Genomic DNA, 25,489 nt, shown 5'->3' with positions numbered 1-25,489 from the left:
GTTCCTCTCCTTCCCTACTCCACCATCAATCCAAACTCGATCCACCTGTGGCACAGTTGGTAGCACTCTTACCTTTTTGAATCATGAAGGTTGTGGGTTCAAGTCCCACTCCATGGGACTTGAGTGCATAGTCCTAGCCTGATACTCACAGTGCAATACTGAGGGAATGCAGCACTATTGGAGGTGCTGTCTTTCAGATGTGATGTTAAACCAAAGCCTGTCTGCCCCCATGGCACTATTTTGAAGAAGAGCAGGGGAATTCTCCCTGGTGTCCTTGCCAACATTTATCCCACAACCAACAGATTATCCAGTCATTATCACATTGCTGTTTGTGGGAGCTTGCTGTGTGCAAATTGGTTGCCGTGTTTCCTACATTACAACAGTGACTACACTTCAAAAGTACTTCATTGGCTGTAAAGTGCTTTGGGACATCCTGAGGCATTATATAAATGCAAGTCTTTGTTTTTTCACATTTCGTTTTTTCACCATATATACTTGCCATATAAAGCTTCCCATATATACTTTACTTTGCAGACCAAAACCCCCCCCAAAAAAATCCATGACCAGTGTAAAATGAGGTTCAACATTACAGCGAAACCCTTGGCTTTACCTCTGCTGTTTCCAGTCCGCTGCTCCCTTCTGTCAGGCTCCCATTCTGCCATTCCCCTCTCCACCTCTTTGTCTACCTCGAGTTTCTCTCAGATTTCTGATCTGCTGCTGTAAAGCGAAGATGTAAGTTTTCTAATCTCTGATCGTCTCCTGCTGGCTTCTCGCTAGCTCCCACTCTCTCTAAAATACTTGTATGTTTGAAATGGTATCTCACTCTGCATCACTATTGTTACTTACAAGGTACTTTGTTAAAGAAAAAGTTCAGACTGCCATTCTAATGGTTAATTAAAATAATTTAATTCCTGATCTTAATGTCCTGCTCCCACCTGGTTCACAGTAACAGTGGCGACAGCACATGGAACAGTGAGCGCAGCAAGCTAACAATTCAATGATTTTAATTCATTTTTGGAATGGAAATCATTCTTTTAGGCACATAGGAGCAGGAGTACACCATTCAGCCCCGCGAGCTTGCTGCACCATTCAATTAGATCACGGCTGATCTGTATCTTAACTCTATTTGTCCGCCTTGGTTCCATATCCCTTAATACCCTTACCTAACAAAAATCTACCAATCGCAGCTTTTAAATTTTCAATTGACCTAGCATCAGCAGCTTTTTGGGGGAGAGAGTTCCAGATTTCTACCATCCTTTGTATGAAGAAGTGCTTCCTGAGTTCACCCTGCACAGCCCAGCTCTAATTTTAAAGTTATGCTTCCTTATTCTGGATTTCCCCCACCAGAGGAAATAGTTTCTCTGTATCAAAATTATAAATGGTTTTGATAGAGTAAATAACGAGAAACTGTTTCCAGTGGCAGAAGGGTCGGTAACCAGAGGACACAGATTTAAGTTAATTGGCAAAAGAGTCAGAGGCGACACGAGGATTACTCAGAGAGCTGTTATGATCTGGAATGCACGGCCTGAAAGGGTGGTGGAAGCAGATTCAATGGTAACTTTCAAAAGGGAGTTGGATAAATACATGAAGGGAAAAAATTTACAGGGCTATGGGGAAAGAGCAGGAAAGTGGGGCTAATTGGGCAGATCTTTCAAAGAGTCGGCACAGGCACAATGGGCCGAATGGCCTCCTTCTGTGCTTTGACATACTATACTATACCTTATCAAATCCTTTAATCATCTTAGACATCTCAATTAAATCACTCGCTAATCTTCTATACTCAAAGGAACAAAAGCCTAGTCTATGCAACCTGTCCTCATAATTTAAACCTTTTAGACCTGGTATCATTCTGGTGAATAGGCGCTGCACCCCATCCAAGGCCAATAAATCCTTCCTGAGGTGCGGTGCTCGGCACTGAACGCAGTACTCCAGATGCAGTCTAACCAGAGCTTTATACAACTGTAGCATAACTTCCACCCCTTTGTACTCCAGTCCCCTTGAGATAAAGGCCAACATTCCATTAACCTTTTTAATTACTTTTTGTACCTGTCCACTAGTTTTTAGTGATTTCCGTACATGGACGCCTAAATCTCTCTGCTCCTCCACAGTTCCTACCTTCTCGCCATTTAGAAAATACTCTGATCTATCTTTCGTGGGCCCAAAGTGGATGACCTCACACTTCCCAAAACTAAATTCCATCTGCCACAGTTTTGCCCACGCATTTAATCTATCAATATCCCTTTGCAGCTTTCTGCTCCCTGCTCACTGTGTCGCCTAACTTAGTGTCATCAGCAAACTTGGATATACGGCCCTTTAATCCTTCATCTAAGTCATTGATAAATATAGTGAAAAGCTGAGGCCCCAGTACAAATCCCCGGGGGACACCACTAGTCACATCCTGCCAATTGGAGTACATACCCATTATCCCTACTCTCTATCTCCTACCTCCTAATAAATTCGCTACCATGTCAATAGGTTGCCTCCAATTCCATGTGCTTTCATCTTTGCTAACAGTCTCTTGTGTGGAATCATATCGAATGCCTTCTGGAAGTCCGTATAAATAACATCTATAGACTCTCCCTTATCTACCACGTTAGTGACCTCCTCAAAAAATTCGACTAGGTTAGTTAGACATGACTTACCCTTTATAAATCCATGCTGGCTCTCTCTGATCAGTTTATATTTCTCCAAAAGCTCAGTCACTCTGTCCCTAATGGCAGATTCTATTAACTTCCCTACCACAGATGTTAGACTAATAGGTCTATAATTTGCTTGTTTCTCTCCCCCACCCTTCTTAAATAATGAAGCGAGATTGGCAATTTTCCAATCCAAGGGGACAATTCCTGAATCAAGAGCGCTTTGGCAGATTATGAGTAAAGTGACTTGCAAGTAAGGTTAGTGATACAGAAATTATGTAAGCATTTTAAACATATCTGAATTCTTGACAGAGGGAGAGCAGATCAGGAGTTGGAGAGAGGCCAGCAGAGAGCCAGAAGAAAATTTACATCTTTGCTTGCTATACTCAATTGGCATTCCTAATAGGGAATGATGTCCACAGGTAATCTCTGTCTGTAGTACATTAATACCAATAAACTAAACTTTTTGGCAACACGGGAATGCTTTTGCAAAGAAAGCCCTGGGATCATCCAGAAACAAGAAGCAGAAATTTACAACCCACATTGCTTTCTTCTGGTAATATCAACTGACCTTTGACCCTCTGTTGAAACGGTATTTGTGGTTGCAACAAAATTGATTTTTTAATTGACTCCCATCCAGTCCTGGAACTGGGAATTGCAAATTGTTTGGTGTCATCTGTGATAATCCCTGTGGGAATTCCCTGGCAACCAAAGAGAATTGGAAACTTTCATGCTATGTAGACACAGGATAACCTCTATATTGCATTAGTTCTTATTTATGGCTCCTTGAGTGGCCAATAAAGGATTCATTCAATACTAGTAAAATAGAGAAATGTTGCTCAAGATTCTGTGGTTGGGACTCACTCTGTGTTCAGCTCTGAGTGCAGTATTCTGTTAGCCAAATGCAATTGTGCTGCACCAAGAACCAAACACAAGAGTGAGGCCCACCACAGCACTGGTCTTTACTCATATATAATGCAAGACCCCTACTTTGGCCACCAATAATGGCATATATTCCTTCCTTATATACTACATATGGTATAAAGATGATTTTATTGAATTTAGTAAAGTCGATATGCTTTTTTGGATAATGACGCATTACATTATATGGTACTTGTAGTTATATACTATGTGGGGTCATACAGATTCAATATCTTTTCCACTGTATAGAGGACTCTGGTCAGGCAAGGAGAGTATGTCAGGGAGGATTTTGGGTAGTGTGCTGTTTCTTGGGATGTTGGTGTGAGCAATGGGGGTCTGGGGTCAGTCAACAGTCCTGGATCTCTTTGGCTGTGGGAGGGTGCAGTCTGGGGGCTATGGGAAGGGTGAAGGTGGGTGGCTCACAGAAAAGAAGCTCATGTCTCATGGTGTTTCACCTGTTCCACCACTTTGTTGGATTGGCAAATGGCCCACAGCTTCTTTGTGCACTTTGTGTTTCTTGCGGGAGGTTATGTTGCACCACATTAGAGTATTGCATCTACTTGTCCCTATACATAAGAACTGGGTGAGTTTATGGCCGTCACTTGATGGAAAATAGGCCTAATAGGTATAGTGGGGAGAGGCCTGACAGCCCTGGCGCACTTCCACTGGGACACGTCCTCTCCCCAGACTGCCAGTGCTGGTGATACTCTGGGGTTGTCACGTTTTGGGATTTTTTTTCACTACTTGACCTAGGAGGAATTTGCAGTAATTTATACCAAAATAGGTGGCATCATAAATAAAGGATGCAGCATGGGGATATTGATGAGTGGCAGATGGAATTCGATATCAGTGTGAGGTGTATAAAGGAGTATAAATGTGAGGTGGTACATTTTGATTTAAAAATTAATAATTATATTTTGGGGGAAAGTTGGTTGGTGTGGAAGAACAGAGGAGTTTAGAAGTTAAGGTTCACAAGACCTTCAAAGCAGCATCTGAAATGGATGTGGCCACAAGAAAAATTACTGAAATAATGGCCTAGAAATTTAACCCTGTTATGCTCATTTTACAGGAGTAAAATGGGCGCAAAAAGGCCCAATTCTATTGTCCAAGGTCCTACGCCCCAAGGATACCTGAAAGACATCCGACCCGATAGTGGGTTGAGCAATTTTTCAAGTGTATGGGGCGATCATCTAAAACAGGTGTTAGGCCCCTTACATGAAGGGAGTAATGCTTGTTTTATCACCCTTTCTTGAAAATTGAGCTACACTGAGTGGAATAGGTGCTGGGCCTGCTCTGCTCAGGTTTTGTTGGTGTGCATGCGGCCTAGCAAGCGGCTGCCACCAGAAAGGTAAGTTAAAAAAATTCTTTTGATGTGGAGCCTGGAGGAGCAGCAGTCACTTACCCGATGCTGCTGCCGGTGAGGCTGGCGGCCTGAAATTCATTGCTGCAGAAGGGCGGCCTACCTGTGGAGGTGCAATAGGAGCCAGAAGCTCACCCAGATTATTTAGATAAGGCCTGCAGTTCAATTTCAGGTCGGCCTCGGGCGCACATTGAGGTCACCTTGCCACCTTTGCACCCGAAGCCAGATGCCAATGAATTTCTACCCCACTGGGTTTTATGGCAAGAGGTGTAGAATATAAAAGTCGAGATGTAATGGTGAATCTAAATAAAACCTCAGTAAGATCACCGTTGGAGCAATGTGTAGAGTTTTGGGATCCACACTGTAGGAAGGATGTTCAGGCAATAGAGAGGGGGAAGCTTAGATTCACTAGGATGCTGGCTGTTATGAGGAAGGGGGACATAGATATCAGATTAAATGTAAGAGATTTAGGACAGGGGCAACTTTTTTTTAACACAGAAGGTTGTGAGGCTGTGGAGTTATCACCAATAGGCCCCGATGCTGGCAGCCAAGAGCATTCAGGCCTGCAGCTGCGCTCCTGCTTCCACACCCTACCCACACCCCTGATCCCAGCGTAAAGTCCAACCAGAGGAGTGGGCCAGTACCAGGATTGCACCCAGGATATCTCCAGTGCACTTCGTCTGTCAGCGCTCAGTGGGGGCCCTGAGAGGAAAATCGGCCCCGACATTTCTCCACAAACATTTGACCATCCATAATTACATGTACTTTTTGTAATTGTGTCAGAGAATAGCTCACTACACTTTGGGATGGATGTTCTCATTATAGCAGCTGGGTGTATCGGACTGCCTGGGCACAACCCATAGAGTAAAACTGGGTTGCTGCTGTCACAGGCCATTCCTCCCACTCAGTTGTCCTCTATGTCCTGCACACAGGCAATCCAATACGTCCAGATGCAACAAGAGGAAAGTCTGCCCCATTTAGTCCGTCTTTATATCCTAGATTGACTTACATATTGGGGATGAATTTCCACAGGGGTTCTCCTGCTCATCCACCATAACTTCAGTGGAGGAGTTGTGGAAACCCTGGAAAAGCGGCATAAATGGCGTCGCTCAAACATATTAGCTTTCTTCACTTCAGTGTCCTTCCCTGGAAACTTACTCCACAAACCTATTATCCTTTTTATGTCAAAAATATCCGCCTTGCCCGTAGCTTCCTACCTTTTCCTCTTTGCTTTTTATTTTGCAGGTTTTCTGCAAACCCCTCCTCTCCTGAGGCATTGATTCCTCACTGGGTTGCAGTTCCAGTACTTTGCCCAAGTGGCCATTGTTCAGGTGTGAGCTTTGATAATGAAGCCCAGATTTTTCACAGGCTTTCTGCCATATTTGGGGCAGGCGGGAACAGCAAATCAGCCGGGGATCCATTCTGTCCGTTACTCAGCAGTCACTGTCACTTAGGAGATTTCTGCCAATCGTTGAATACATCTTCAAATTATGAAATAATGATGTATGAAATCATACATTTTCCGTCATTGCCATCGTAGCAGTGCCGAACCCATGCCGAACATGGGAAGCAAGTAGATGAGAAATAGGAGGGGGCCATGGATAGATCCTTGGGGGTCTCCAGAAGTAACGGTGCAGGGGTGGGAAGAAAAGCCATTGCTGGAGATTCTCTGGTCATGACTGGATAGGTAAGGATGGAATCAGGCGAGCGCAGTCTCACTCAGCTGGACAATGGAGGGGAGACGTTGGAGGGGGGTGATATGGTCAAACATATCAAAGGCTGCAGACAGGTTGAGAAGGATGAGGAGGTATAGTTTACCACAGTCACTGTCACAGAGGATGCCATTTGTGACTTTTATAAGGGCCGTTTCAGTACCGTGGCAGGAGCTACAGATTGGAGGGATTCAAACATGGAGTTGTGGGAAGGATTTGGGAAGCATTTGATGTAATGACATAAAATGGCTGGATATTTGTTTAAGTGTCCAGTTTCTGGTGTGTTTTTGGTTGTGGCTGCTGCTAACATTGAGCAGAGCCTAATTTATTGGAAAGGATCGGCATCCTACTCTTGCAGGCAAAGATCAACAAATATTTAATTATTAACAAATTGAGAGTATGGCAATCAAAATCCTAGAAAAAGCACATTCCCAAAAAGCAGTTCCTATCTGAGGATGAAAGTACACCTTATGTGAAAACAAAAATCAAATAGGAACAGTAATCATGCATGTGGTCAGGTCATTTCTAGGATCTAGCAACATTGCTAGGCATCCCCTTGGGAAAAAAAACTGTAAGAAGCTGAATTATGGAAAGTTTTATATATTATGTTTAATATTTTAAAACTAACCTCAGGAAGGGGCGCATTAAAGCCTTTACGATAGGTTTTAAGATTCCCCTCCCACCCTATCAAGTAAAATAGTTTGTGCCTGATAAAAATACTCATTTGAAAATCCTATCAAATACACATTTCATTGAACGTTTTTTTGTGGCAGAACAAAAGCTAACAAAGCTAAACAAATAATAGCTAACAATGGAATTCTTAACAATAACAGCCTGGTCACCTCCATTCTCTGTTAGCTGTGTACATTATCTACTCCAGCAATGCAAGACATTGTCAGCTCAGTGTTTTTTAAAGCAACAAACAGTCTGAAAACGAAAACATTACAATCACACGTAGGTTTTTAATTAGGTTGATCATTTTTCATTTCTTTTGGACAAGATTCCATCTTAATTTTTACTCTCGGGAGCCGTATTTCGACAGATCATTGTTCCTGCTTCAAGGGAGAGTATGTATTTGAACACGGAAGGTTTATTAAGGCCTTTACTGTCCCTATGGCAACATGATAGAAAAGATGTTGCCGTGGGGACACTAGAAGCCTATATAAACCTTCAGTCTTTATTAAGGTACATTTGAGAAAGGCGATTTAGCAGTTATAATCTTGTTAAACCTGTCACTGATCATTCTCTGGGCTCTCTGAAGCTCTTCAACTACAGGTTCTGTGTTAATTCAGCTGAAACTTTTGCAGGAAAGAGGGCAGGCTTCCAGATGACTTGTTTAGCAGATGTGTTAGGCTGCTGTGTACAGGGCCCATCAGCCTATCAGTCTACCGCAGCAAGCACACAGACCTCCCGTGTACTGCCTACTGGCAGCCTCCAGAGAGATGCCTTCATCCCTACTGTTGAATTGTATCCTGCAGCTTCATTTCGCCGGAAGGAACATGTCAGAAAAGATTTCTGATTTAGAAGTTACGGTCACTCCTGAACTAGATCTAGGAATAAAGACAGCGAAACAATCTCAACAGAATCAGAATCGTGAAAGGGAAGGAAAGGAAAACCTATGTGCGAATTTAATACAGCTGAGGTTACTTAAAGATGCTGTAAACATTGGACCGCATGTTGTAACTGGCTTGTTTTACTTGTTTCTGGTTTTCTCCTCTTTCCCCAATTCCTTGGCATAGCTCTCCGGAAGCTGGAAACTAGGCAACCGGAGTGACATCAGATGTCGAGGCTGTTCTGTGTTTCATAAGAAGATGCACTTACCAAAATAAATGGAGCCATCGGTCTTCCCAAAGTCAGACTGCTTTCCATGAGACCTAGCTGAGAAGTGGCAAACACATATTTTAGTATCTGCAACAGCTCAGAACGGAGGTGTTCAAGGTACAGCGTGGGAGAGGAGGAGGGACAGTCTGAGGCTCATCCAAGCTTCCAGATTGCTCTTCCGACAATTCTTCTGTGTCTTTGGATAGGGTGAAAACAGCACTTTTACATTGAATAAACACCTCCTTTCAGCGTGTAGCTGTGCAATTAACATTTTACACAATAAAAGAACTACAACATCATGATTGGTAATGATTGGTGATTATTTTTGGATCAGATTTTTTAATATTTGGCATGTAACACACATGCTCATTTCATAAACCTATGGATAAGTAGAGTTTGTCACAATATACCTGTGATTAGGACACAACAACAACTTGCATTTATATAGTGCCTTTAACATAGTAAAACGTTCCAAGGCACAGGGCACTAGTGTGTGAAGGGAATGCCTTATCTTATCCATAGGGCCAGTAAAATGATGATTCAACAGAACAAGCAGCAGTCTTCATTGGCCCAGTTGGTAGAACTCTTGCTTCTGATACAGAAGATTCTGGTCCAAGCCACACTCTTGAGCACATAATTGAGACTGACATTGAGAGAGTGCTGCATTGTAGGTGGTGCTGTCCTTTGGATGAGAGGTTCAGGGGCTGAGGTGGATATTAAGGATCCCATGGCACTATTTGAAGAACAGCAGGAAACTCTGCTGATGTATGGCCAACATTCCTCGCTCAAACAACTGCTCCATAAACATATCAACTGGTCATTCAATTCATTGCTGTTTTCGAGGTTTTGCTGGGTGCAAAATGGTTGCATAACATCAGTAACTAAATGGAGCTTCTGAAATAAATTAGGATAGTCCAATGACAGGAAGATTGGAAAAAGAATTTTTTTTTTTCACATCTCGGGTGTTTTAATTGCTGTGAAGGAGAAAACCATATGAATATCTGCACCATCCAAAATCATCCTGAAGCCCAAATCTTATTTGCCTGGTTCCATCAATTCAAACTCGAAATATCAGTTCTACTCATTTTATTTAATTGTTTGGAAAAAGTATCACCAAAAGCTGTTCATAATCTGATACACCATCAATAAATCCCCAAAACAGAGATAAGGCCGAGCCCACCACTCAATCCTGTGTTGTTTTTGGAACAGCCCACAGTTTTGGATATGCAGCAGGGCCTCATCCTAACAAAGTAAAGTGAAGCAGAACCCATTCAGCACACCAGAAGTTCAGTAACGTGGTGCTCTGCTTATTGGTTTTTTTTTGTTATTTATTTTATTATTGTTTAATAGATACTGGCCCTGAATTTCCACAGGGTCCTCCTCATTGATGGAACCCCCAGAGAAATGGCATAAATGGTTGAAAATTGTCATTTGCGCCATTTCTCCAGAGGTTCCAGTCAATCTCCCACTGAAGTTACTATGGTGGATCGAGACAACCCCCACCCCAGAAATTCAGAGCCAAAGTAGAAAACAAATTGGGTTAAACAATTACTGTATTGAAAACAAAATTAAAAAGTAAACATCAGAAACATTTAAGGAGGACTGAAGGTCTTTATTAGATTTCTGCCTCACGAATGTGTATAGTTGTAGGCCCTTATAGTACAGATGGAGGCCCTTCAGCACCATGCAGGCTTTCTGCTAGAGCAATTGAAATCTAATCCCATTGTGCTGTTCTCTCCCCGTTATCCTGTATCTTCCTCTGCTTCAAATGTTTAAAAGCTACCTTTCCAGATGTATCTTCCTCTTAAACTTTTGGAGAACCCTTAATTTCCTTGAAATGCATGTTTTTAATCCTTTCAGTTGACAAAAGGGAGGAAAATGCCTGCAGGTGCCTGAATGTTGATGTGAGTACAATCAATGGCACTTTGTGATCAGGGAATGCTCCATGACTGATAATGTTGGCTCTGCCTCTTCAGTTGGTGCTGTCTGTCACTGTTGAACTTGATGTTTGCCAACACATGGCAGAAGAAGGCATTGGTTACACAGTGATGCAACAACGAACAGGGTACTGGCTCATCAGAGTGATGTCGTCTGTTGATGCCTAGAAGCAGCGGCTAAGGGTACTGGTCACTTTCCATTCCTTTGAAAGTGTCGTCTGGATTAGCTGCATGGCTAAAGGTCTGGTTCCTGGTCTGAGATCACGCCTCTGTTGATATGGAGTCTCCTCACAAAATGTTTCTCACTGATGTCTGGGTAGCTGATTACATCAGTGGTACTCATACTGCATCGGGTAAGCCACCGGTCCTATCAATCTGCCCCCTATCGCCTCGAACCTCCCAGACCATGGTGTGCTGCTGTTGCTGCTCCTCCTCCAAATTATCTAGCACAGACATGACTCAGTGTAATATCCATGTTGCAGAATTCATCCAAAGACTGATCCTTTCGGCTCTGCTCACAACCAGCACTCTGCTGGCTCCCTTAATGCCAGCTTTAAATAGGAGAAATTAATAAGATGTGAGAATGAAGTAGATCCTGAGTAAATTTGCACTTTCCACATTTAATTACCACTTAACTACCAGTTAATAATTAAAAAATCGTTACTAGCAAATCCACAAAATAACATGGATTCTAACTATTTGCTTCCTGGAGCATGTTTAGGAGTTTTGGCAAAAATGAGCATTGCTCAATTAATACCAATTGTAAACAATTTTACAACACCAAGTTATAGTCCAGCAATTTTATTTTAAATTCACAAGCTTTCGGAGGCTTCCTCCTTCCTCAGGTAAATGTTCAGGAGCTCCTCGAAGCCTACGCATTTATACATATAGAACAATACATGGTGTTTACAGAATGCCCCTGCAACTGCCCGTTGCCAAGGCAATCACCGTGTTCAGACAGAGAGGTGTCACCTGCAGAACCCCCGAATACACATTCAACAAAAAAACAAACAGGAAAAAAAACAGAGAGAGGCAGAAACATCCGGAAGGCAGAGAAAGCCAGCAAATGACCCATTATATTAAAAACAGATAACATTTGTTCGCTGGTGGGGTAACGTGTAGCGTGACATGAACCCAAGATCCCGGTTGAGGCCGTCCTCATGGGTGCGGAACTTGGCTATCAATTTCTGCTCGACGATTTTGCGTTGTTGTGTGTCTCGAAGGCCGCCTTGGAGTACGCTTACCCGAAGGTCGGTGGATGAATGTCCATGACTGCTGAAGTGTTCCCCGACTGGGAGGGAACCCTCCTGTTTGGCGATTGTTGCGCGGTGTCCGTTCATCCGTTGTCGCAGCATCTGCATGGTCTCGCCAATGTACCATGCTCTGGGGCATCCTTTCCTGCAACGTATGAGGTAGACAACGTTGGCCGAGTCACAGGAGTATGAACCATGCACCTGGTGGGTGGTGTCCTCTCGTGTGATGGTGGTATCTGTGTCGATGATCTGGCATGTCTTGCAGAGGTTACCGTGGCAGGGTTGTGTGGTGTCGTGGACGCTGTTCTCTTGAAAGCTAGGTAATTTGCTGCGAACGATGGTCTGTTTGAGGTTGGGTGGCTGTTTAAAGGCGAGTAGTGGAGGTGTGGGGATGGCCATAGCGAGGCGTTTGTCCTCATTGATGACATGTTGAAGGCTGCGGAGAACATGGCGTAGTTTCTCCGCTCCGGGGAAGTACTGGACGACGAAGGGTACTCTGTTGGTTGCGTCCCGTGTTAGTCTCCTGAGGAGGTCTATGCGATTTTTTGCTGTGGCCCGTCGGAACTGTCGATCGATGAGTCGAGCGTCATATCCCGTTCTTACTAGGGCGTCTTTCAGCGTCTGTAGGTGTCCATCGCGTTCCTCCTCGTCTGAGCAGACCCTGTGCATTCGCAGGGCCTGTCCATAGGGGGGGATTTTAACTGGGAGTGGGTTTAGATCGAGCACCAAGCCCACCGACGTTGTCAATTTGAGGCCTGGGCTGTTGTAACCCTTGGACTTCATTTACATCCCGCCAACCAATTGCCTGCCCAAAATGCGTGGAAAGAGGCTGGCCAGTTACCAGCAGGCAAAGATCTGGCGGCCACCCACCAGCATTCAGGCAGGTCATGATAGCGGAGGCGGGGGGTGCTTGGCAGGGTCCCATGGGTGGTAAGGGGGAGGGGGAGACTGCGGCAGCAAAAGCCCTGACTTTCCTTGTGGGATCAGGAGGAGCACTTTTCTCATTTCATACTTTTTATGTTCTTATGAAGATCAATACTTTTTTTGTCTGTGAACTATTGTATTGAGTGGGGAGGAGCCAAATGGATTGCAATACTTTTAGAATAATAAAGAACATTGCACAACTCAAGTTTTCTCTTTTCTTGAGAGATGGAGTTGTGCTCCTTCTCACAATTTCAAGGAATCCTACAAACAGTTGAAACATTTACTCTCAAGTAACCATAGCAATCTTCAATAGGCCCCCAACAAAGCTGCTTCAGAGTTTGCTGAGCAGTTGCTGCTATGAAACATTTAGGTTGTAAAAATTATGTATATCCCATCTAATGTTTTGGGCTTAAATCTACATAACAGAGGAATGTGAAAGTCCTCGATCTCCTTGGACAATTGAGGTGAATCAGTAGGCGAAGTGACAGTGCTAGTGGTCATTCAATACAAAATCTTCCATTGGTGTTACTAAAGACGTTTGAAAATTAAAAGTGTGATAGGGAGAAGGATACTGTCATGCATATAATTGGTCATGTGGGGTTCTGAAGCTATACCGAGGAGTCACGCCTCAGAAAGATACCAGAAGTGATAGATTCCACTGTGGTTTGGGAGCCAAAATTCATTATCCCAGATGACATTTGTTCCATCAAAATCTCCCAAAGGAAAAAGTTAAATTAGTTCTGACCCTATTAGCCACTGCAAAACAAAGTTTGTCATGAGGCTCTGAGGTTCTAGGGCAGGAAATGGATGGCTGTTACAAAGCAAAGTATAAACAGGTGTGATGTCGCATCAACAGATTACTGAAGACAGTAAACAAAACTCATACCTCCGTTCTAAACATTATGTAATATGATCAGTTTTAAAACATCTAACACATAATGTGAACACGTTTGCTTCTCTTGATTTACGATGATGCACAAACACAGACATGCAGGTTTTTTTACGTTGTTTGGATTGAAGCTTTGTTCCCGTGATGTGCCCTTTAACAATTTGGTGTGTTGGACGAATGTTCTCCTCATTATTGCAACATATATGTGCTAAACCTAAGCTGTGAGTCCTTAATTCTGGCACTGAGTATAAACCCAGGAAATATTTGGTGAACCAACCCTTACCTTATCTTAATGAACACAAAATGCACCATAAAACCTTTTAGGAAAGAAGGCAATTGTTAGATTTGTGAAAATAAGGATAATAAAAAAAACACCAGGTTTGTTTACTTGCAAATATATGTGGCCTGTCATCTTTCAGGAAGTGAAGATACTAATACTTTGTTAAAATCTATTGCAGGTTGAACCTCTTTCAGTCCTCTGCTTCTGTTGTATGCACACACCAATGGATAAGGTGTTGATCAAACTATTAACAGGTACTTTAAACTGTACATATGATTCCATTAGAACTCTGAGCTCCTGTGCTTTTTCACTTGTGATTACTGTTTGATGGATTAGGAAGGGAGCTGTCAAATATTTACACACCAGTGGCACAGGAAGGAGCAGGGCTGAGGCAATGAACTGATTACTTCTGACAGACACCATATGAAATATGTCATGGTAAATGGCTCACAAATCTGAAGTCAGTGCTAGACAGAAGCTACAGAGTTTGAAAGCTGTTGATAGATACACAGAGAAGGAAACCCCCTCACATCAACACTAAGGCAGTGTAATAAATGTTGACTTAATTGTAGCATTTTCTAAAGGCGCTGTGTCATTTATTTACTAGCTTGCAAGCAAATAGAGAAAGTAATCGGTGTGATATGATGATGTCATCTATGATTGTACAATGTCATCATGTCAGGGTGAATGGCTGAAAGATCTGAGCATACTAAGATTTGCAGAAGTTACAACAGTCATACATGTTCTATGAGAGGCCTCCTGTCATGAGTATAACATGAGCTGATTGTGAAAGAGTCCTTCTGAAAGATACCGGCTGTTGCATTGGGTGGCAAATACCAGTCATCTCTAGGACTCCAAAGTGGTTCAGAGCTACTAGCTGAATGCTCTCAATTCTACTGCTGCTAGGCAATGTCATTGAGGCATGCTGTTATTAGAAACAGTCTGAGCTGCTCTTGATAGAGATCGCACTCTAATCTTTAGGCACTTGGGCTTCTTCTTAGAACCTGGAAAATGTTGGTGTTTGCATAGCCAAAGCTCCAATCCTGTAGACTGGCAGTTAACCCACACAGACTACCAGAGAACACAAAGGGAATAAAAGATATATATCCATTGCTACACCAGTAGGGATTGGACACAGACACCATAACACCATTATGTCTCCAATAATCCATATCCACCAACATTAATAGGCTACAAAAGAAAATGGATACGTATCTGCCAGTAGAATGGCAGGGACTAGAACTGTTCCCTCCCCGCAACCACCAAGAATCAGTCGCACTTTCATAGAAGGCTGGGTCCTGACTCTCCCCACTAGCATTAGAAATATACTGAAAAATGATGTTCTTCTTGGATTGCCTCTGCTTCCAAAATGGATGGAATTCATTCCTGGACATTATCTCATTAGCCTCCAAAGGCCAATCTTTCAAACATGTCATTGGGCCCCATACTTTTTTTTTGCAAAAGAATGACAGCAGCTTAAAGGCAACCAGCAGCCCTTTGATAGCTGCTGGTACTCAATATTCCATCCCCCAACTCCTGTGATGCTCCCAGCACACAATGCACTGAGCACCATGAAAATATTTAAATGGGCTGACCTCACATTATCGAGAAATGTCAGCTCAGTGAGGTGCAGGCTAATCAGCACCCAAAGAGCATCAATTCTGCAGTACTGAGCATATGTGTATTTATAGTAATGGCTTGAAGTCTTTAAGAAAAAAAAGAAAAACCTGCATTTATGTAGCACCTTTCATAACATCAGGACATCCCAAAGCACTTGACAGCCAATGAATCACTTTTGAAGTGTAGTCACTATTGTAATATAGGAAACGCAGCAGTCAAATTGCGCACAGCAAGGTCCCACAAACAGCAATGACCAGATAATCTGCTTTTAAGGTGTTGGTTGAAGAATAAATATTGGCCAGAACAGCAGGGAGAACTCCCCTACTCTTTTTCAAAAAGTGCCAAGGGATCTTTTACATCCATTGAGAGCACAGCTGGGGCCTCAGTTTAACATCTCATCTGAAAGACAGCGCTTCCGACAGTGTAACGCTCCCTCAGTACTGCACGAGAGTGTTAACCTAGTTTATGTGCTCAAGTCTCTGGAGTGGGACTTGAACCCACAAACCTCTGACTCAGAGACAAGAGTGCTACCACTGAGCCAAGGTTATCTAATAAAAATATAAGACCTGTTCATTTCCAAAGACATTCCCAAGCAATGGATGTCAGGGTTATTATATAAATGAACTTTCAAATGTCCAAAAGATCATCATGGGTGCAGGTCTCAAGTTAAGGGACACATTTTCAATGGTTGATATTATTAAGAATGTAGAAATTGGACCTCGTTGCGCCCATTTTACGGGTATAAAACGAGTACAAAGAGGGCCAATTTTCGGGGCCAACATGCCATGGTCCAAGGACACAAGAAAGATATCCAACCTGATATTGGGTCTAGCCATTTTTCAGGCGATCCTGGTGGCCACCTAAAACAGGCGTTAGGCCCCTTACAAGAAGTTCCTATCTTCCATTATCATAGATAATCACTGACTTTATGAGCGCCAAGATTTTCTGCATGGATCCATATCATGTGACAGGAAAGGGGAGGGGGAGGAGAGGGGGCTTTCAACCTTAAGCCGTTGACCAGAATTGTAATGGAGATTAGCCGACAGGAAGACTCTTGTTTTACTAGAGAATAATATCTATATACATAAACATATTAAAACATATTTTAAACTGTGCCCCAAGAGGGGAAACACAAATCCACAGTTGGGGAAGAGGACTAACCTTTTGGAACAGAAGTGCTGGAGATACAACAGGAAGATTGAGTTCGGAACTGTCCTGAGATTTTCTTTTTTCCGCAATCTCCACTAGCTTGTTCTGAATACTTAGCTGAAGAATAAGAACAAAGGACTGTTGTTTTTCTCAAGTACTGAGACTGTTCTGTCATCACATAGCACAGTGTTTACAGCTCAGCTTCTTGTGATAGCTGGTGGTCACTGGGGTAAGTTGAAAACAGTATCAGTGAACCACAACACATCGCTCTGCTCCCCTTATGGGCGTTGACTCTTAACACAATATCATCACACTTTCAAACTTCAGTGCCCCTCCTGATTTATTTCTAAGGAGTCTCCTGCTCCTGTAATGGGAGCTGATAAAAACAATCAACAGGTATGTGTCTATATGTATTTATAAAATAGTCCTAGTTAACATGATAGCAGAATGGTTTCACACTTTCTTAGAGAGAGATTGATTTTGGCACTTAATTAATCGGATTCAATTTTGTTCACTTTCCCTCATGTAGTTTATTTAAACAAAATTGTTTTTTTTAAGCTTAGATTTTCCTTGTAACTGCTTTAGGAAAAAAATTGCATCACAGCATATATATACCAGTTAAGGAATTAGGGATGTTTTCAAAATTATGAATGGGATTAGTAAAATTGATCCAGATAAATTGATCATATTGTCAAAGTTTTCAATAATTGGTAACATTGTTTTAAAGGTAGGAGCAGATGGAGAATTGAAGAGGAATGATTTCATTCAAAGGGCAACTGACATGAGGAATAAATTAGCAAGGAAGGACATTGAAACAAATAGAATCAATGGATTCAATGAGAAATAGCAGAATGAGAGACATAGTGAGTGCACTGGAGGGTGGGGTTGAAACTAACCAAAAAAGGGATGGGCATATTAGGCCAAATCATAGACCCATAGAATCATGGAACGGTTACAGCACAAAAGGAGGCCATTCGGCCCGTCGAGTCCGTGCTGGCTCTCTGCAAGACCAATCCAGCTAGTCGCACTCCCCTGCCCTCTCCCCATAGCCCTGCAAATTTTTTCCTTTCAAGTACTTATCCAGTTCCCTTTTCAAGGCCACGATTGAATCTGCTTCCACCACCCCCTCGGGCAGTGCATTCCAGATCCTAACCACTCACTGTGTAAAAAAGCTTTTCCTCATGTCGCCTTTGGTTCTTTTGCCAATCACTTTAAATCTATGTCCTCTGGTTCTTGACCCTTCCGCCAATGGGAACAGTTTCTCTCTATCTACTCTGTCTTGACCCTCATGATTTTGAATACCTCCATCAAATCTCCTCTCAACCTTCTCTGCTCTACTGAAATCAACCCCAGCTTCTCCAGTCTATCCACGGAACTGAAGTCCCTCATCCCTGGAACCATTCTAGTAAACTTCTTCTACCCTCTCTAAGGCATCATTCCTAAAGTGCGGTGCCCAGAACTGGACACAACACTCCAGCTGTGGCTGAACCAGGGTTTTATAATGGTTCAGCATTACTTACCTGCTTTTGTACCCTATGCTTCTATTTATAAAGCCCAGAGTCCCATATGCTTTTTTAACCGCTTTCTCAACCTGCCCTGCCACCTTCAACGATTTGTGCACATATACCCCCAGATCTCTGTTTTCCTGAACCCTTTTAGAATTGTACCCTTTAGTTTATATTGCCTCTCCTCATTCTTTCTACCAAAATGTATCGCTTCGCACTTTTCTGCATTAAATTTCATCTGCCACTTGTCCGCCCATTCCACCATCCTGTCTATGCCCTCTTGAAGTCTACCACTATCCCCCTCACTGTTCACTACAATTCCAAGTTTTATGTCATCTGCAAATTTTGAAATTGTGCCCTAAACACCCAAGTCCAAGTCATTAATATATATTAAAAAAAAGCAGTGGTCCTAGTACTGACCCCTGAGGAACACCACTGTATACCTCCCTCCAGTCTGAAAAACAACCGTTCATCACTATTCTCCGTTTCCTGACACTTAGCCAATTTCGTATCCATGCTGCCACTACCTGTTTTATTCCATGGGCTTCAACTTTGATGACAAGCCTATTATGTGGCACTTTATCAAACGCCTTTTGGAAGTCCATATACACCACATCAACCGTATTGCCCTTATCGACCCTCCCTATTACCTCATCAAAAAGTTAGTTAAACATGATTTGCCTTTAACAAACTCGTGCTAGCTTTCCTTAATCAATCCACACTTGTCCAAGTGACTGTTAATTCTGTCCCAGATTATTGTTTCTAAACGTTTCCCCACCACTGAGGTTAATCTGACTGGCCTGTAATTGCTGGGTTTATCTTTACACCTTTTTTGAAGAACAGTGTAACATTTGAAATTCTCCAATCCTCTGGCACCACCCCCATATCTAAAGATGATTGGAAGATTATGGCCAGTACCTCCGCAATTTCCATCCTTACTTCCCTCAGCAACCTAGGATGCATCCCATCTGGACCAGGTTATTTATCTACTTTAAATACAGCTAGCCTTTCTAGTACCTCCTCTTCTTCAATTTTTAGCCCATCCAGTATCTCAACTACCTCTTCTGTTACTATGACTTTGGCAGCATCTTCTTCCTGGGTAAAAATAGATGCAAATTACTCATTTAGTACCTCAGCCATGCCCTCTGCCTCCATGCGTAGATTTCCTTTTTGTTCCCTAATCAGTTCCACCCCTCCTCTTACTCCTGTTTACTTTTTATATGCCTATAGAAGACTTTTGGATTCCCTTTTATGTTAGCCGCCAGTCTATTCTCATACTCTCTCTTTGCCCCTCTTATTTCCTTTTTCACTTCCCCTCTGAGCTTTCTATTTTCAGCCTGATTCTCACTTGTATTATCAACCTGACATCTGTCATATGCCCCTTTTTTCTGCTTCATCTTACTCTCTATCTCTTTCATCTCAGGGAGCTCTAGCTTTAGTTTCCCTACCTTTCTCCCTTGTGGGAATGCACCTAGGTAGTACCTGAACCATCTCTTTAAAGGCCACCCATTGTTCAATTACAGTTTTGCCTGCCAATCTTTGATTGCAATTTACTCAGACCAGATCCGTTCTCATCCCACAGAAATTGGCCCTCCTCCAATTGAGTATTTTTACTCTAGATTGCTCCTTGTCCTTTTCCATGACTAATCTAAACCTTATGATACTATGATCACTGTTCCCTAAATGTTCTCCTACTGACCCTTACTCCACTTGACCCATCTCATTCCCCAGAACCAGATCCAGCAATGCCTCGTTCCTCGTTGGGCTGGAAACGTACTGGTCAAGAAAGTTCTCCTGAACACACTTCAGAAATTCTTTCCCCTCTTTGCCCTTTGAACTTTTCCCATCCCTAAAGTTTCCTCTGTTTCTAAGGTAACACCCATCTCTCACTTGAAAATGCTGCTCTAAATGGGAAAGGTCTGACAGAAAGAGAGAGAAACTGATGGCCATTCAACAGCCATACCACATTAGGAGGATCACTGCTGAACACAAAGTACTTAACAGAAAAGTTTATTTATCAGTTCTGATGAAAGATCTTTGACCTGAAATGTTAACTCTGTTCCTTTCTCCACAGATGCTGCCTGACTTGCTGAGTATTTCCAGCATTTTCTGCTTTTATTTCCGATTTCCAGCATCCGCAGTGTTTTGCTTTTGAGGAGAGTTTATTTATTAGAATTGCCAAATGTTAAATGTATATACTTACTGTGTCTGTGATGCTGTTATATAACTATATATCTAATGTGTCATACTAACAATGGCCAGATTACACTTGCCAAACACACTGGAAGGTTTGTTTTCCTCCATTTACATAGGATTGTCTGTAATGTGTCATGTGTTCCTTATGCACATGCAATGGAGCTCTGAGTTTAGAAGGAAATTGGAACATGTAGTGAATGCAGTGAATGTAATATAGGTTCATACACATAATAACTACTCACCACTTCCAGTTTACTAGCCCAGACGGCTTGACTCTTTCCAATAGGTGGGTGCAGATGTTGAGGCGAAGTCAGGTGTTTCCCCAAAGGGAAAAGATAAAATTAGAGAGCGTGCCAGTGGGGGAACATTTAGGGAACAGTGATCATAGTATCATAAGGTTTAGATTAGTTAAGGAAAAGGACAAGGAGCACTCTAGAGTAAAAATACTCAATTGGAAGAGGGCCAATTTCAGTGGGATGAGAACGGATCTGGCCTGGGCAAATTGGAATCAAAAATTCTCAAGGTTCTCTTGTGAGTCTCACAGCAGCTAATGCCAAGACAGGTCACCTAGGCCAAAATAATGGCTGGAATATGTGATACCTGAAAATAAAGGAAGAAACAAGTTTTTTAAATAATAAATGAAAGCAAACGCATTTATTACATTTTTTCCTTTTCTTGTTTCCATTCATGTGAGAGGTATCAGTGCTAGAGAATGAAACCATTTTCCTCTTTTCACACAGATAGTAGTGATGTAGTCCTTAATGCTTCTCTGAGTGCGATTGCTCATCTAATGCCAATTTGTACTCGACTATGGGCAGTTTTATGCTATGGTTGAGACTCTCAAACTCATTTCATTTATGACCTTTTACAGCCAGAAAAGAGAGGATACTTTTAGTCAGTGCAGTATCAGGTGCATGGTGGATGCAAGCCTGGCTCTGTATTTAGTGTCAGTTTGCTTCAGTTGGTAGGACTATCATCTCCAGATCAGAAGGTTGTAGGTTCAAGCCCCAACACAGACTTGAACACACAATCTAGTCTGACACAGTTCTGCATTGTTAGAGGTGCCGTCTTTTCAGATAAATGTTAAGCTGAGGCCATGTCTGTCTGCTTGGGTATATGTAAATGATCCCATCTCAGTATCTGGGCCTACATTCATCTTCAATCAACATGACCAGTTCAAGATCATACATCACAAACACCACTCCCCAAATCTCATCCCGCCATGCCAGCTAACTTCTAGAGGAGGCCTGGCCTGAAGGGCACCCTCCTCCAAATATTCTGCTTGTTTCTGGGACCTTGCTGTGTGCAAATTGGCTGCCACACATTTCAAAAAGTCACCCATTTGGTTGTAAAGCAGTTTGGGACATCCTAAGGATGTGAAAGCTGCTGTATCAATGCAAGTTCTTTCTTTCTATCTGCATGTGTTGTGAAGCTGGGGAAAGTAGAGTTCCTGTGAACTGAAAACACGTGCCCAGAGGGCTGCTTTTTTTTAATATTAAGAACCCGAGGTAAAGGGGTAAACCCCATAGTGCAGAACAGCAGCAGTGTTGAAAAGAGATGAAGCAAAGCATGTAGAGATTAGCTGACATCAAGCATGGGCTTTAAAAACCTGAAGCTTGTAGGAGGAAGGGAGGTCTAAGGGAGATGAAGAACTCTGCAGTTTTGAATTACTGGCTTCTGACTGTGGGTGAGATTTATTTTAATGACTGTAAAGAGCGCATGTGATAGGCAGCTCTTTTTACTCATTAAAGTGTGAATGGCGCCACAGTGTTTACCATTAATTTCAAATGACCTTTTTTTCCATGGGCTTTACACTGACTGCAGTTCCGATGTAGCTTCATATCTGAAACATTAAACTACATTTTTCTTTGAGATACTGATTGATCTACCAGGCACTTCCAGCATTTTCTGCTTTAATGTAACATTATTATTATTATTATTATAAACCCTATTTTCCAGGGGAACGGTGTGCATTCCAGGTGGGCATTGAGGATCTGCTCCATTCACAGGGACCTGGTGCTAGCCCAGCTTGTGTTGTATCGAAAACAGTTCCTAAATTAACTTTTACATTGTTCGGACATCTTGCTGTGTAAAGTCTCTCAGGCAGTGTGCATCTCCCATGCAGCAGGGGGGCAGGGGAGAAGGTCAGAAGATTCTTCCTGAATCCCATCACTACTATCCTGTGTTCAGAAATGATTTGTTTCTCAGGATGAGCAGTGTGCTTTCTTCAGATCCAGACCATCAGCCTCTCCCACTCCTCTACTTAAAGGATTGAACTGAAGTCCTTCCTTTGTAATAAACAGTATGTCAGTGGGTATTAGTAAAGAAAATGACAATGTAAAAACACGTCCAGAGTCAATCATCAGTGATATTTTCCATTGCATTTATATCACCGCTGAATTTGCATGGCCCGTTAAAAAAACAATCTATGATAAAGAACAGTGCTCTCTGTTGAGGCAGGGAGTGCTTTTTCATTAAGGCGCGGGCTTTTTGCCCATTCATTATTTTAAAATAAACAGCAAAGTCAAGCATGTGACAGATTATGTCAGCACTTTTACATAACTGTGAACTCAGAACAACACAGTTAAAATCTCTAGCCTCTTTTCCCGTCAGTGCATTGATAACTTCACCTTGTTTTGCCATCATCCTTTTCATGTTTTGTTTTCATAGTGGGGATCAGAGAGTTCTAAATATAGAGGTCGGCAAATGAATATTTAATAGCAGCCAAATCACATTGTTCAAGTGATAGTATTCATTACATAGCCGATCTGTTCTATAACCTCTCAAAAAATTATTTCTTTCCATTATCAGTAAAGTAACGGAGCTGCCACTTTCTCATCCATGTATTCCAGGGGATCACCCATATTTTCTGATTTTAGCCTACATCTTTACCATTGTAAGATAAATATTGTATTCTTCTGTTAATGATTCACTGGGTTATCACTTTATAAAATCATACTCTCAGCTTGGGGCAGTAAAAAAACTTCTTTCTGAAATCCTATGGACATTCTGAAATGCTACAAACAAATAAAAAGATAGTTTAGGATGTCACATGTCGCCTTTTCCTGAAAATTCCACACTGTATTTACTTTAAGACAAGCACTGTTTAAATATTAAATACAGTTGAGAATTACCTAACCTTATGCCTCATATTGCCTTCACTCCAGACTTGATTGCAGTGTCATGCTGTCCCTCATACATTGCAGCAGTTTGAGATAAAACTGCTGATTAATGCCTCCATTGGGTATACAGTGTAGGTTCTAACCGGCTTCCACCATTGCCTGGAAAGGTCTTTGAGTTCAAATAGTACTCCAAAAGGATCTTGATGTCCTCATTGACCTGAAGTTTCACTGTGGAGTTGAAACATCTGTTATATTGAGTTTAGACTCTAGATCATATCACCAATGTTCAGTTGGAGGATTTTACTTATGAATAAACAAGCTCAGTATACACTGGCAGCAAGCTTCACTTGGGCACCCATTTACTTTGCGGCTCAAAAGAGAACCAACAACTGATAAGATGTTCCTCCTGGGATGGAGCTAAGCTGATCAGAAGAAGTCCTGGAGGAAGGATATATTTAGGGCTCTTCATTTTCAGTTTTTAATCTCCCAGGAATTTTCCAGGTTTTGTTTTTAATTTTAAATCCAGGTGAAATCAGGGAAAGCAAATGAATATTATGTTTTCCGGTAAAACATCGGAGGGGGGGAATTCAATGCTATAGGACAGCCAGCGGTAAAGCTCCCTTCACTCTGCTTATTGATGTACGCAGAAGAGCATCTCCTACTGCACAAGTATGACATTTTTATTCCCATCAATCTGGACTGGAACCCAGAAAATTCTCAGCCCCAACAGCATTCCTAGATCACACGTTGGGTGTAGGAAGCCTGACGGAGTTGGGAATTCTGGCAGGATCTGGAAAGCCCAGATCTCAGTTCAGAATCCCACTGGCTGCACTTCACGCACAGGCCTGGGACTTCCATCTGTGTCAAACATGGCCTTTGATGCTGGAGGGGGCAGGGCCAGGGCGACAGGAAATCCCATGCTAGGAATTTCCTCAGCTCTGCCTCCTTATTACCAAGTGACTTGGGCCTGATCTGCCTGCCTGCCGGCACTGATGGGAACAGCCTACCAATAGGCCCCACCAAATGCACATTCAGCACCACATTTCCTGCTCATCTCCTCTGGCAAGATGTTCCACGGGTGCCCATCACTGGTATGCAAATGACATGACCCCGCCCTAATCTCGGATATGCCAGCATGGACAGGAGCTGAGGTCACCGATGCCCACTACTCTGGCAGTGGACCAGGTCCCAGGATTTTCAGCTCCCATATATGAAAGGTTTGAGTCTCATCCACTGCACCCCCTAGTCCCTGGCAAATTAATTTAAGTTATACATAGGCACATAGGAATAGAAGTAGGCCATTCAGCCCCTCGAGCCTGTTCCGCCATTCAATTCAATCATGGCTGATCTGCATCTTAACTCCTTCTACCCGCCTTGGTTCCATAACCCTTAATATCCTTACCTAACAAAAACCTGAATATCTTAGTCTTGAAATTTTCAATTGACCCTTAGCCTCAACAGCTTCTTGGGGGAGAGAGTTCCAGATTTGCACTACCCTTTGTGTGAAGAAGTGCTTTCTGACATCACCCCTGAACGGCCTAGCTCTAATTTTAAAGTTATGCCCCTTTTTCTGGACTCCCCCACCAGAGGAAATAGTTTCTCTATATCTACAATATCAACTCCTTTGATCATCTTAAACACCTCAATCAGATCACCCCTTAATCTTTTACATTCAGGGGAATATAAGCCTGGTCAATGCAACCTGTCCTCATGATTTAACCCTTTTAGCCCTGGCATCATTCTGGTGAATCTGCGCTGCACCCCCTCCAAGACCAGTATATCCTTCCTGAGGTGCGGTGCCCAGAACTGAATGCAATACTCCAGATGAGGTCTAACCAGAGCATTGTACAGCTGTAACACAACCTCCACTCCATTGTACTCCAATCATCTTGGAATAAAGGCCAACATTCCATTAGCTTTTAAACTTATTTTTTGTACCTATCCACTCGCTTTTAGTGATTTCTGTACTTGGACCCCTAAAAATGGACTCTTCCACAGTTCCTAGCTTCTCACCATTTAGAAAATATTCCTATCTATCTTTCTTAGGTCCTCACACTTTCCCACATTGAACTCCATCTGCCACAGTTTTGCCCACTCATCTATCAATGTCCCTTTGCAACTTTCTGCTCCAATCTGCATTGTGCCAACTAGCTTAAGTGTCATC

The 25,489-nt window shown here is 42.5% G+C and overlaps 1 long non-coding RNA gene across 3 annotated transcripts in view; it reads right to left on the bottom strand.

Moving 5' to 3' along the window:
* LOC137341663 (uncharacterized) overlaps positions 1 to 25,489 on the bottom strand; it is a 100,921-nt gene that overhangs the window by 19,916 nt on the left and 55,516 nt on the right. For 2 of the 3 annotated variants that reach the window (XR_010967082.1, XR_010967084.1), the window contains exons 3-5: positions 23,343 to 23,553; positions 20,446 to 20,803; positions 16,515 to 16,619 (exon numbers count right to left, since the gene is read on the bottom strand). This is a non-coding gene — a long non-coding RNA (uncharacterized lncRNA). Of the gene's footprint in view, positions 1 to 10,041; positions 10,939 to 16,514; positions 16,620 to 20,445; positions 20,804 to 23,342; positions 23,554 to 25,489 lie in introns of those variants that run through there. The other variant, XR_010967083.1, reaches the window with a different exon arrangement.

This window comes from Heptranchias perlo, chromosome 2 (genome assembly GCF_035084215.1).
Source record: "Heptranchias perlo isolate sHepPer1 chromosome 2, sHepPer1.hap1, whole genome shotgun sequence".
Classification (NCBI taxonomy): Eukaryota; Metazoa; Chordata; class Chondrichthyes; order Hexanchiformes; family Hexanchidae; genus Heptranchias; species Heptranchias perlo.
This window is presented reverse-complemented; position numbering and strand designations above follow the sequence as displayed.